The sequence below is a fragment of the Amblyraja radiata genome, chromosome 30, assembly GCF_010909765.2.
Source record: "Amblyraja radiata isolate CabotCenter1 chromosome 30, sAmbRad1.1.pri, whole genome shotgun sequence".
Lineage (NCBI taxonomy): Eukaryota > Metazoa > Chordata > Chondrichthyes > Rajiformes > Rajidae > Amblyraja > Amblyraja radiata.
Window position 1 is genome coordinate 2,695,914 of NC_045985.1, and position 14,448 is coordinate 2,710,361.

The following is a 14,448-nucleotide window of genomic DNA, read 5'->3' on the forward strand; positions in this document are numbered from 1 at the left end:
CAAATTCCAGGAATCCTCATGTATTTGTCCCACTTCAACTTAAATTTATCTGCAATGTTGTCTTCAGGCCGTCCGCTGAGTTCCACGTTCTGTTTACTGCAGCACTTGTGGAATTTATTAAAGGCCATCATACATTTCAGCTTTGATTTTTGGTGTCCCAACAGGTAGTGATAATATTTCCAACCCCCACCCATTTAAATCCGCCGCTGATCCTAAAATATTCCATCCTATAATCTCTGACAGCTCCAGATAACACCCCACGACCTGCCCGGTCTTACTCATAAATTGCATACTCGCAGTTATTTTCATCGACATTCCTAATGCTTTCCCCCATGTTCGATGTCTCTAGGACAATATCCACTTTCTGTCTGTGTGACAGCGGCAAAGAGTTGGGAAATGGGAATTATCAGAGGGTTTTTCTGTAGCAATTTGGTGAAATACCTGCTGTCGGGATCATGACGATCCATCTCAGTCTATTGAGATTTGTGTTTTATTTATTTCAGGAGGAAGCTGGTCGCAAGAACAGGTAGGATATGCTTTTGACTGAAACAATGTTTGTTTTTATAGTACAGCTCAAAAACAGCTCATGCTTAGTTACTAACCAGCTGTTAAATATTGGCAGGGTTAGTGATGAAACCAAAACAATGTTGGTGGTAGATGGCGCGTTGCCCATTGAAAAGTTTGATCGCACCTTTTTCTACAACATGGCATTGAGAGAAACATCTGATATCATCAACCGAGGTAAAACTAATATCTTTTCCATTGTTCTTTTTAAGACACCTTTCTGCAATACTTATATGTGATTAATGTTAAAAACTAACTCGCTAGAATTTAGAAGATTGAGGGGGGATCTTATAGAAACATAAAATTCTTAAGGGGTTGGACAGGCTGGATGCAGGAAGATTGTTCCCAATTTTGGGGAAGTCCAGAACAAGGGGTCACAGTTTAAGGATAATGGGGAATCTTTTAGGACCGAGATGAGGAAAACATTTTTCACACAGAGAGTGGTGAATCTCTGGAATTCTATGCCACAGAAGGTAGTTGAGGCCAGTTCATTGGCTATATTTAAGAGGGAGTTCGATGTGGCCCTTGTGGCTAAAGGGATCAGGGGGTATGGAGAGAAGGCACGTACACGGTACTGAGTTGTATGATCAGCCATGATCATATTGAATGGCAGTGCAGGCTCGAAGGGCCGAATGGCCTACTCCTCACCTATTTACTATGTTTTTAATGGACTCCGGGAGAAGCACCACAGAGACAGAGCGAAGTTTGTTTGCACTTGAACAAATCCTTGTTCCTGGGTGGGAGACTAAAATGCTGGAGAAACTCAGCCGGTGAGGATGAAGAAGGGTCTGAACCCGAAACGTCGCCTATTCCATCGCTCCATAGATGCAGCCTCACCCGCTGAGTTTCTCCAGCATTTTTGTCTACCTTCGATTTTCAGCATCTGCAGTTCCTTCTTAAACACTTGTTCCTGGGTGAATGAGTTTGCTATGCTGGGTGAAATTGCGTAGACTAGGCCTGCGTACTTGAGAGTTCAGGTGTATTGGAGGAGATCTCAGTGAAACACAAAGTCCTTACAGGGCTCCATGGGCTGGATGCAGGGAGGTTGTTTCCCCTGCACTGGTGGCTGTGGATAATCAGTCACTCAGTGCTCTTGGAGCCAGAGAGCCATGGTTGTACATTATACAGTCAGGCCCTTCGGCCCATCACATGCTTGTCCATCTTTTTCCCCAGCCGCACAAATCCCATTTGCCCACATTAGAACCGTATTATTCCACACGTCGTTTGCTAATGCCTCTTAGATGTAATGATTCCATTCCACTCCTATTCAGTGTGATCACGGCAACTCCGCCCCATATCACCACATCATCTTTAACCACCTCTAATCACCACTCGCTTCCGTCTCCTCATCTTCCAATCTGTCCCGCCCTCGTCGTCTACTGGCAGGATATTTGAATACCCGCCATATTTCTCCATCCCCACTCGCAATCTCTCGTTCATCCTCACTTTCTGCATTCGTTTTCCCCGTCCGCACACACCGCCCCCTCCCGTTCCCGATAACCCGTGGAATTCCCCCTCTCCTGCCCGGTTGACAAACTCCCGGAAAGACGTCTGTTATCCATCCGATGTTGTTGTGGATTAATCCCCGGACAAGGTTTCAGTTGTCCGCCCGCCTGTGCCCGAGTCTCCCCCCGACCCCCGGGGACTCTCTGATTCTCTGCTTCTCCCCCCAGTCTCCGTCACCCTGGATGTGGAAACAGCGCATGCGCTGCTCGAGGTGTCTGAGGATCGGAAGAGGGTGAGACGGACCCGGACCGCGAGGAGTCTCCCTGACACCGGGAAGAGGTTTACAGGCTGGCCGTGTGTGTTGGGATCGGAGGGATTCACATCGGGGAGACATTACTGGGAGGTGGAGGTGGCGGGGAGTCGGGGATGGAGGCTGGGAGTCGCCGCAGAGTCTGTGGAGAGGAAGAGACTGGTCCCACTGACCCCGGAGACTGGAGTCTGGAGCATCTGGCGGCATGGTGACGGGTTTTATGCATTCACCTCCCCTCCATCCCGTCTCCCCGCCCGTCCCATCCCCGGGAGGGTGGGAGTTTATCTCAGTTACGAGTCCGGGACAGTTTCATTTTACGACGCGGACACCAAGTCCCATCTCCACACCTTCACTGGGAATAAATTCACGGAGAAACTTTATCCTTTCTTTGGGCCTTGGGATGAAGACCAGTGGCTGAGAATCTGCTCCGGTTCTGCTCCGGGTGTGTAAAAGGGAGGCCCCCTCCCCCTCCCTCTCCCCCATCTCCCTCCCCCACCCCGGGGGAATAAAGCGAAGCGGGGGCGCAGCGCTGTGGGTGCTAGCAACGTGGTGCGGACCCAATAGGGCGGACCGTGTACAGGAAATTACAGGGCGGACCGTGTAGGGAGAACCAAGAGCGATGGGGGCAGCGTATCTCCCCCAGGTCCGCGCTCGATCTCCACTCTGCCGGGTCCGCGTTTGAGCTCCACTCTGCCGGGTCCGCGCTAGGGAGGAAAGGACAGCGAACTTCTTCACCCAGAAAGTTGTGAATGTGGAATTCTCTGCCACACAAGGCAGTGGAGGCCAATTCACTGGATGCTTTCAAGAAAGAGTTAGATAGAGTTAAAGATAGCGGAGACAGGGGATATGGGGAGAAGGCAGGAACGAGGTACTGATTGGGGATGATCAGCCATGATCACATTGAAATACGGTGCTGGCTCTAAGGGCCGAATGGCCTCCTCCTGCAGCTATGTTTCTATGTCTCCTTGCCGGTCCACCTTTGTTCCCCGTCGTTTTATTTTATATTATACAATTACTTTTATTCAAAAAATAAAATTAAACATACAGAGTATTAACACAAACAAAGTCTGCCTATGTACAAACAAATGATCAACAAATTAATATAACGCCAACTTTATCAACAGTACACTCAACCTCCCGCGGTGACCAGCGTTCACGTATGGTCTCCAGGGTCCCCATGGACACCGCGTGTGTGTTCTCTCTCCAGGGACACGCAGGCACGGACGTAGGCCCAGACAAGGGGCAGGCAGCCGACCCCGGTGTGGCCATAGACTGCCCGCTGCCTGGACTCGGGAATGGCCATCTTGACCCGACCCAGGAGCAGACGGACAGGGAGATCCCCGACCCCCCACCCCCCTCCCCTCTCTGTACCGGATGCCCAAATATCAGGAGTGCGGGGCTAAAATGTAGCCAATACTTGAGGAGCAGACCCTTCAGATAGTCGAACGGGCTGCAACCTGTCACACTGCACGTAGACGTGGAACACGGTCTCTTCCTCGCCACAGAAGTGGGAGCCTCCCACAGCCGACCTCGAGGGTGCGGTGAGCCAGACCCCCGTTCCCTCACCTCCCCTCCTGGTCCCCCTCCTGTTTTTGTTCAGTTAACAAATTGAACACGCACGCAGTTGTCGGAATCTCATTGGCACTTTTATTGTCACAGGTGTGAAATGCTACACACTGAAATTATATTTTTGATTACAAACAGTCCAGCAGAGTATTACCGTACCCCAGGTCAGCAAGTGTACATAAACAGTTTACTAATCCTGTAAACAAGAGGGGCCATTGTACAAAATCCACACTCTAGTCATAGAGTGATAGATACAGTGTGGAAACAGGCCCTTTGGCCCAACTTGCCCACACCGGCCAACTACACTAGTCCCACCTGCCTGCATTTGGTCCATATCCCTCTAAACCTGTCCTATCCACGTTCCTGTCCAAATGTTTCCTAAACGTTGCAATAGTATCGGCCTCATCTACCTCCTCTGGCAACTCGTTCCATACACCCACCACCCTTTGCATGAAGACGTTACCCGCTCCGATTCCTATTAAATCTTTCCCCCCTCACCTTAAACCTATTAGACCATAGACAATGGGTGCAGGAGTAGGCCATTCGGCCCTTACAGCCAGCACCGCCATTCAATTTGATCATCCACAAACAGTACCCCGTTCCTGCCTTCTCCCCATGTCCCCTGACTCCACTAACTTTAAGAGCCCTATCTAGCTCTCTCTTGATTCCACAGATACACAACTCTCAGTGTGAAAAAAGGGTTTCCTCATCTCTGTTCTAAATGGCCTATCCCTTATTCTTAAACGGTGGCCCCCTGGTTCTGGACTCCCCCAACATCGGGAACATGTTTCCTGCCTCTAGCAGGTCCAAACCCTTAATAATCTTTTATGTTTCAATAATATAGCCTCTCATCCTTCTAAACTCCCAGCTACAAGCCCAGCCGCTCCATTCTCTCAGCATATGACAGTCCCCCATCCCGGGAATTAACCGTGTAAACCTACGCTGCACTCCCTCAATATTAAGAATGTCCTTCCTCAAATTTGGAGACCAAAACTGCACACAATACAGGTGTGGTCTCACTAGGGCCCTGTACAACTGCAGAAGGACCTCTTTGCTCCTATCCTCAACTCCTCTTGTTGTGAAGGCCAACATGCCATTCGCTTTCTTCAGTGCCTGCTGTACCTGCATGCTTACTTTCAGGAGGCTAGTCTTACGAGCCGAGCCTGTCCAGGATATTTGCAGTCCTAACTGGTGCCCAGGATTCATTGATCCCACCCAGTCTCTTCCCACCCAGATCTTCCGTTTCCTCCCACTCCAAAGACGTGCAGGTTTGTAGGTTAATTAGGAACAGTCAACATGGATTTGTGCCTGGAAGGTCATGTTTGACTAATCTTCTTGAATTTTTTGAAGAGGTTACTCGGGAAATTGATGAGGGTAAAGCGGTGGATGTTGTCTATATAGACTTCAGTAAGTCCTTTGACAAGGTTCCTCATGGAAGGTTGGTTAAGAAGGTTATTAATGGTGGAGTAGCAAGATGGATTCAACAGTGGCTGAATGGGAGATGCCAGAGAGTAATGGTGGATGGCTGTTTGTCAGGTTGGAGGCCGGTGACTAGTGAGATGCCACAGGGATCTGTGTTGGGTCCACTGTTGTTTGTCATATCCATCAATGATCGATTAGTAAGTATGCAGATGATACTAAGATAGGTGGTGTTGTGGATAATGAAGTAGATTTCCAAAGTCTACAGAGAGATTTAGGCCATTTGGAAGAGTGGGCTGAAAGATGGCGGATGGAGTTTAATGTTGATAAGTGTGAGGTGCTACATCTTGGCAGGACAAGTCAAAATAGGACGTACATGGTAAATGGTAGCGAATTGAGGAATGCAGTTGAACAGAGGGATCGAGGAATAACTTTGCATAGTTCCGTGAAGGTGGAATCTCATGTAGATAGGGTGGTAAAGAAAGCTTTTGCTGTGCTGGCTTTTATAAATCAGAGCATTGAGTATAGAAGTTGGGATGTAATGTTAAAATTGTACAAGGCATTAGTGAGGCCAATTCTGGAGTATGGTGTACAATTTTGGTTGCCAAATTATAGGAAAGATGTCAACAAAATAAAGAGAGTACAGAGGAGATTTACTAGAATGTTGCCTGGGTTTCAGCAACTAAGTTACAGAGATAGGTTGAACAAGTTAGGTCTTTATTCTTTGGAGCGCAGAAGGTTAAAGGGGGACTTGATAGAGGTCTTTAAAATGATGAGAGGGATAGACAGAGTTGACGTGGGTAAGTTTTTTCCATTGAGAGTAGGGAGGATTCAAACAAGAGGATATGATGTGAGAATTAAGAGACAGAAGTTTAGGGGTAACATGAGGGGGAACTTCTTTACTCAGAGAGTGGTAGCTGTGTGGAATGAGCTTCCAGTGGAAGTGGTGGAGGCAGGTTCGATTATATAATTTAAAAATAAATTGGATAGTTATATGGACGGGAAAGGAATGGAGGGTTATGGTCTGAGTGCAGGTAGATGGAACTAGGGGAGAATAAGTGTTCGGCACGGACTAGAAGGGCCGAATGGCCTGTTTCCGTGCTATAATTGTTATATGGCTAATGGTTTTGGTAAATGTAAAAATTGTCCCTAGTGTGTGTGGGATAGTGTTTGTGTGCGGGGATCGCTGGTCGGCGCGGACCCGGTGGGCCGAAGAGCCTGTTTCCACGCTGTATCTCTAAACTAAGCTGAACTAAACAACACAGATTACAATCAAGCCGTCCACAATGTACAGATACAGGATAAAAGGAATAACATTTTTTAGTGCAAGATAAAGTCTAGTTAATTGCAATTAAAGATGGACCCAGGTCTCTAAAGAAGTAGATGGGAGGTCAGGACCGCTCTCTAGTTGGTGAGAGGACGGTTCAGTTGCCTGATAACAGCTGGGAAGAAACTGTCCCTGAATCTGGAGGTGTGCGTTTTCACACTTCTGTACCTCTTGCTTGATGGGAGAGGGGAGCAGAGGGAGTGACCGGGGGTGAGACTGGTCCTTGATGATGCTGCTGGCCTTGCCGAGGCAGCGTGAGGTGTAGATGGAGTCGATGGAAGGGAGGTTGGTTCGTGTGCGTGACGGTCTGGGCTGCTGGCCTTGCCGAGGCAGCGTGAGGTGTAGATGGAGTCGATGGAAGGGAGGATGGTTCGTGTGTGTGATGGTCTGGGCTGCCTCCACAACTCAGCAATTTCTTGCGATCGTGGACAGAGCTGTTCCCAAAACCGTGCTGTGATGAATCCCGGATAAAATGCTTTCCACGGGGCATGCGTAGAAGTTGGGGAGAGTTGTTGGGGACATGCTGAACCTCCTTAGCCTTCTCATGCTGGAGAAACTCAGCGGGCGAGGCAGCATCTATGGAGCGAAGGGAATAGGCAACGTTTCGGGTCAAAACCCTTCTTCAGGAAGTAGAGGCGTTGGTTTGCTTTCTTGGTCGTTGCTTCGATGTGGCTGATCTGGGACAAGTTGCTGGTGATATTAACTTGTAAGAGGACACTCGATGCCAGGGCAACTAGGACTCATGCAGCCTGGACAACTGGACAATGAACTAGGACTCATGCAGCCTGGACAACTGGACAATGAACTCGGACTCATGCAACATGGACAACTGGACAATGAACTCGGACTCATGCAACATGGACAACTGGACAAATCGTCAGTGCGTTCCCTGAAGCAGATACGTTGAAGAAGGGGAGGAGCCCCCCCTTGAACGTCCAATCGCTGAAGGAGTGGAGGTGAGAGCCAGTGCTGTCATCACAGAACAGGACCTTGCCCTCGCCGTAGTCAACATATACGCCGATCATCTGGATCTTCTCCTGGGTGGCTGGGTGGATGGAGATCCGCTTGGAATTGGCGTCGTTGACCCTGAACACCTTCTGGTGGCACCCGATGGACCAGACCCCTCCCTCGGGTCTCAGTGTGGTCCTGGCCCTCTTCTCCGCATCGTTGGAGGCAACTCCCAGGTCCCATTCAGAGTTGCTGCCCACCTCCACCACCCAGTAGCACCGGCCAGAGGTGATCCCTTCCTCATCTCTGAGAGGTGGCTTCCCCATCACTGAGAGGACGGGCTCCGAAACCCCTCCGTCTACAGAAGTGATAGCCCGCCCCTTAACACAGCGCACCGTGACCAGGTCAGGTGATACCTGGAGCATCGGGTGGGCAGTGTTGGGGTCCAGGGTCACAGCAACTGAAAGAGTCAACAGAGGTGGCGTTCAGATTAAGGACATAGAAACAGAGACAGTAGGTGCAGAAGGAGGCTGGGACTATCACAACATTTCCAAGTCATTAGACAGGTACATGATTAGGACAAGTTTAGATGGATCTGGACCAAACACGGGCAGGTACTACTCAGTGTATGTGGGGCATGTGGGCAGGTGGGACTAGTGTAGAGGGAGTGCAGCGTAGGTTCACCAGGATAATTCCCGGGATGGCGGGACTGTCATATGCTGATAGAATGGAGCGGCTGGGCTTGTATACTCTGGAGTTTAGAAGGATGAGAGGCAATCTTATTGAAACATACAAGATTATTAAGGGTTTGGACATGTGAGAGGCAGGAAACATATTCCCGATGTTGGGGGAGTCCAGAACCAGGGGCCACACAGTTTAGGAATAAGGGGTTAGCCATTTAGAACGGAGACTGGGAAACACTTTTTCACCCAGAGAGTTGTGAGTCTGTGGAATTCTCTGCCTCAGAGGGTGGTAGAGGCCGGTTTTCTGGATACTTTCAAGAGAGAGGTAGATAGCGGAGTCAGGGGATATGGGGAGAAGGCAGGAACGGGGTACTGATTGGGGATGATCAGCCATGATCACATTGAATGGCGGTGCTGTTCGAAGGGCTGAATGGCCTACTCCTGCACCTATTGTCTATTGACATGTGGGTCAGTGTGGGCAGGTAGTACTTAGCGGAGGTGGGGCATGTGGATCAGTGTGGGCAGGTGGTACTAGCGTAGAATGGACATGTGGGTCAGCATGGGCAAGTTGGACCGAAGGGCCTGTTTCTGTGCTGTCTGACTCTATGAAAGTCACTAAAACAGTTGAGCAGAAACTCGGTGAGCAGAAGATCTTACCAGCCGCGTTTCTGATTCTGTCCATGCCTGAAAATGCAAGGAAGAAGGGTTCGTGTTAATGAATTCAATCTGATTACAATCTGTAAACACCTGTAGGCAGGTATGCCGTGTCTTTGACCATGAGGTCTAACAGCACGAATCCTGAAATTTACCAGCTGTGGGGAGAATCCGAATCCTTCCTGAAACACAAGAGACTAATTATTAGAGGGTTGTCACAAAAAGCTGGAGTAACTCAGCGGGTCAGGCAGCATCTGTGGAGAACATGGATAGGTGACGTTTCACAGAGTGCTGGAGTATCTCAGCGGGTCAGCCCTTGATGGTAAGTCCGCAGTGGGAGCGATCCCAGGCAAGGGATCCGCTCCGATGTTAAGTCCGCGCCCCGCGGTGGGGCTCACGACAGCCCGAAGAGGCTTCCAGCTCCAGCGACGGTAGGCCGCAGAGCCCGGAGAATATGATCCGAAAATTGATCACATCTCGGGGAAATAGAAAATGGTTGTGTAAAGTCAAAACATAATTCCCCCAAGTTTGTATAGTTTGGAGTGTATTTGTAGTTCGGAGAGTCTAATCGCCTGATGGATGTATGGTCGATGCAGTTTTCAGGCTCCTGTACCTTCTTCCCGATGTTAGCAGCGAGATGAGAGCGTGGCCAGGGCGGTGTGGGTCTCTGATGATGCCGGCTGCCTTTATGAGACGGCGCCTCCTGTAGATCCCTCAGATTCCCATTGAATCTTTTCCCCTTCACCTTGAATCTATGTCCTCTGGTCCTCGATTCCCCGTCCTCTGGGCAAGAGACTCTGTGCGTCTATCTGATCTATTCCTCTCATGCTTTTATACACCTCTATAAGATCAATACACCTCTAGAAGATCAGATGCCCACACAGATTTTGTCGGGGGAGGGAAAGGGGAAAGTGAGGGAGGGGTGGGGTGGGGAGATGACTGGAAATTTGAGCACACATTTCTGTCATCATCTCCCACCCCTCCCCAGTCACCCTGCTCCTTTCCCCTCTGCAACCCGCTCACCTCCCATCTCCAAGACCCACATTTCCCTGTTAGACACCCCCCCCCCATCACGCCCCATCCCCCCACCCATCTCTCCCTCCCTCCGGCTTTACATTTCACTCCTCCTCTTCTCTCCTCATCTGACATCATTTTGTCTCATTTTCACCTCTAGTCAATGTCACTTATTCCACCCACTGATCACCCCCTCACCTGTATCCACCCATCACTTAAGATCGACACAAATTGCTGGAGTAACTCAGCGGTCGAGATCCTTCCCTCTCTCCACAGATGCTGCCTGTCCCGCTGAGTTACTCCAGCTTTTTGTGTCTATCTTCGATTTAAACCAGCATCTGCAGTTCCTTCTTCCACCAATCACTTGACAGGTATCACCCCCCCCCCCCACACACACACACACACCTCTCTGTTCCAGCTTTCTCTCACTCCCCCATCAGTCTGAAGGTTCGCCTGTCCATTCCCTCCACAGATGCTGCCCGACCCGCTGAGTTCCTCATTTTACTGACAATTGTCCATTTCCGACTCAGCGGACAGCAGCAACGCGCGGGCCGAGCGGCCTCTCTCTCTGTCCCTGTCAGCAGCCGCAGCTGTCCCGCTGCCTTGCAGTCAGAGGGCCGCTTCCTTCACCGTGTCCCGGTCACGTCTACACTACGGGCGCCGGCTCCAGGCTTGTGGGGAAACCTCACCGAATCAAACGGCCCGCTGGGCTGGGGCAGAGAGAGGGAAGCGTCGGTGCAGGCGAGGGGTGGGTGGGGAGTGGGAAGTGTAAGGGAGGAAGGAAGACGGGAATCCGGAGCCCTGGGAAAGTGAGAGGGGAGAGGGGAGAGGGGGCGGAGAGAGGGGGCGGGAGAAGCGGGGAGAGGGGCGGGAGAAGCGGGGAGAGGGGACGGGGCGGAGCGGATGAGTCAGGGGTGGAGGAGATGTGCCAGTGCGGGAAGGGGAGAGAGAGAGGGATAGGAGGTGAGAAAGAGAGGAGATGGCACAAAGCTGGGTGACAGTGTGAACTGTGAGGAGGATGCTACGAGGATGAAGGGTGACTTGGACAGGTTGGGGGAGTGGACAGACACATGGCAGATGCAGTTTAATGTCTAACTGACTCCTCCCTCATGTGAGATTAGTTGGGAGCGGCCAGGACACTGAACACTCAACACTTGCAGCCAAATAACATTCAATCCCCGAGACGGCAGCGCGCGCAGTGGAAAACACTTTGAACCAGGAAGTGGAGGTAAAATGGCTGCGAAAGACAGGTTCGAGTGTTTAACCGAGGAGGTAGTTTGTCCCATCTGCCTGGATTTCTTCACCGATCCGGTGTCACTGGAGTGTGGGCACTACTTCTGCCGCTCCTGTATCACACAGAGTTGGGACAGAGAGCAGAGAAACTCCTGCCCGGAATGTAGAGAGGAATTTACAGACCGCACCCTCAGGGTTAGTTGGGCCTTGGTTAGACTGTCTGAGAAAGCTCGAACACTGAGCCTGATTCAGACAGATAAGGAAAGCAAACTTCAGTGCGAGAAACATCAGGAAGAACTGAAGCTGTTTTGTGAAACAGACAAGAAGCTGATCTGTTTGGTTTGTGCAGCTGGGCGGGAACACAAGTCTCACAGCTTCATGCCGGTAGATGAAGCTGTTGAAATCTACAAGGTAAAAGCAAACCGATTCTGATCACATCATTGTGTCATGTGTGTTCATTTTCTGACATTTTTATTCTCTGATCTGAATCCCAACCCCAGGTTCAGGTGAAATCTATTTTGGAATCTCTCACAGAAAAGGAATCAGACATCCAGGAAAAGGAGCAGCAACAGAAATGGAGCATTTCTGGAGTTCAGGTTTGTATTGCCGATGTAATGTTCTTGTGTGGATTTCATCCCTGTGATGTGTGCAACAATTTGGCACCACTACATAGGAATGTTACAACATTTTGAGATTTAAAAAATCAAGCCTTTAATTTTATACCATCAGATAAAGCATAAAAAGAACTTTCATTTGACACCTAATTCACTTTCAAATCTTCAGTATTAAAAAAGGTTATGGTCATTTTCATACTCGGAAATTAGTATCTTGTTCCCTATTGCTTTTCCATTGACTTAACACAAAAGCTGTGATCGAGGACAGTCAGTTAACATAAAAGCCCATAACTTTCTTAAAAATTAAGATAACTGAATGAAATTTTCAGTTATTATAGATTGAAGTATTTTGAAACAAATGATACATCTTACTTGGATGGCCTGATATTAAAGTATATAATTAGTTAATTACCTAATTAAGTAGCTAAATACAAAATTAACCGTTGTGACGGAAATAGTAATAAACACCCAGACTGCCTTGAAAATTCAGAAATGTGATATTCTCAAGCTCAGAACTTTAATATTATTGTAACATTAAAACAAATAGTCAATACCCCCCCCCCCCAATAATTCATATTCATCAGTATCATCAAATCAATTACATTCATCTAAATTCAATTACTAGATCTAAACATCTATCTATATATAATTGTTTAAATAGCCAAAGTATCCAAATAACAAACTGATCCCATTCACACATGAATTCACAATATAACATGATTTTTAAATCTCACTTTGTCATGAAATTCTATGCCAAACGGAAGGAATTGAATCTTTAATTCCCATAAATTTTCCTATGTTGGATATAACACTGCAGCAGACGTTTTGCACAGACATTTGTTCCAAATCCAGAAACATCCACTCTCAAGATAATCAAAATCATTATTTTTTGCTCAATTGTGTCATAAGAACATCTACATTTTCTATATTTAGTGTTATTGTCTATCCACGATCAATATTTTCATACTAAATATCTCACTAAAACTTTACTGTGGAAGTTTTCAGTTATTTAGTATGAACATATTGATCATGGATAGATTATAACACTAAATATAGATGATTTAGACATGACTCTTATGACATGATTGTGAAAAAAAATAATGAATTTGATTATCTTGAGAGTAGCAGTTTCTGGATTGTGACCGATTGGCATGTGGTTGCTGCCGTGATTTAAGCCCCGGTTGGCATGTGGTCGCTGCCGTGATTTAAGCCCCGATTGGCAGGCAAGGCACGGCCAATATTGCATCGGGGCCTAAATGAAAATCAGATATTTCGCATCATCTGATTACAATGAAACCACACCAAAAAGCAAGTTAAGATGGGAAATAGACGACATACCTTTTGTTTTGTACCGCACTTGCGATCCGTGATGTTGAAGGTGTTGAAGGCGAAGTCACATTAATTTCAATCCAATGATGCATTCGCCCAGCAACCTTTTTTTAAAAAAAGGGAGCGGGATTGTAGATCGATTTTTCTTCATCAGCTTGAAGTCCAAGCAAATTCCTCTCCGATAACCAAAAAAAACTGGATTATCAACCCCCCCCCCCCCCCCCCCTACCAGCCTCCGGAATCGCACGCCCAGGCAGTGGGCAGATCTACTGCGCCACTGATGGTAGGGTTTTGTAACAACACTGCACTATAGAGCTCAGTGGTCGAGGACCAGAACACTTGGGAGAGGTTGAGCAGCCAAGGACTTTACTCCCTGGAGCGCAGCAGTCTGAAGAATGGTCTGTGGCAGGTGTATAATATCATGAAACGGAATGATACGTTGGATGGTCCGTCTTTTACCCTTAGTAGGGGGGTCGAGAATGTGAGTGTATAGGTTTTAGATGAGGGAAAAGATTTAAAACGAACATGAAGGACAACTTTGGTAGTGGGTACATGGAACGAGCTGCCAGATGAGGTCGTTGAGTCAGAAACCGTAACAACATTTAAAAGATATTCAAATAAAGTCGTGGAGGGAAAAGTTTTAGAACTATCTGGGCCAAATGCGGACAAGTGGAAATAGCGCAGATGGGACGTCTTGGTGGGTATCTAACACCCCTTGCTGCATGACTCTATGAAGTCTGTCATTCTAAGTGGTGCTGCTGTCTGCTAGTTCTGGTGATCTGGTTCTGTCCACTGAGGGTTAATGGACACATGAAATGGAATAAGTTGCAGGGAATTGTACCGGGGAAATGGAAATGATGTGAGTGTACGTTACATTTACCAAATATTTCAGAAATATGAAGACGAGCTCTTGAATTGCCATGGTGATGAAAGGAGCGGATTATATACAAGTAAATTGAATTAATGTAGATACGTACAGAGCCCAGCATGGACATGTTGGGCCGAATGGCATATTTCTACACTCCAGAACTCGACATTGATTAGCCAAATGTCACCTTCCATGTCGTGAGGAAACACAGCAGAGTGGCATAATATATTGATTCTCATCTTTCATCTGACAGGAAGAGTCACACAACCTTCAGTCACAGGTCACATCCCAGTTTGCTGAACTGCACCAGATTCTCACTGAGAAAGAGCAGCGATTACTCGGAGATATCCGGGAAGAAGAGGCGAAGATTGTAAAAACAATGGAGAAAAATCTTCAAGAGATAAAAGAAAATTTAAATTCCATTCAGGAGGAACTCTCAAAGTTACAGGAACAGATAGACCACAAGGACAGCG

The 14,448-nt window shown here is 48.0% G+C and overlaps 2 protein-coding genes across 4 annotated transcripts in view; both read right to left on the reverse strand.

Annotated features, from left to right (window-relative positions):
* LOC116990092 (butyrophilin subfamily 1 member A1-like) overlaps positions 1–14,448 on the reverse strand; it is a 109,650-nt gene that overhangs the window by 49,210 nt on the left and 45,992 nt on the right. The gene's annotated exons all lie outside the window — the stretch shown is intronic.
* LOC116990096 (butyrophilin subfamily 3 member A1-like) overlaps positions 7,298–14,448 on the reverse strand; it is a 48,746-nt gene continuing 41,595 nt past the window's right edge. Inside the window, exon 2 of the mRNA XM_033047629.1 lies at positions 7,298–7,497. The gene's annotated coding sequence lies outside the window, so the exon portion shown is untranslated. The remainder of the gene's footprint in view (positions 7,498–14,448) is intronic.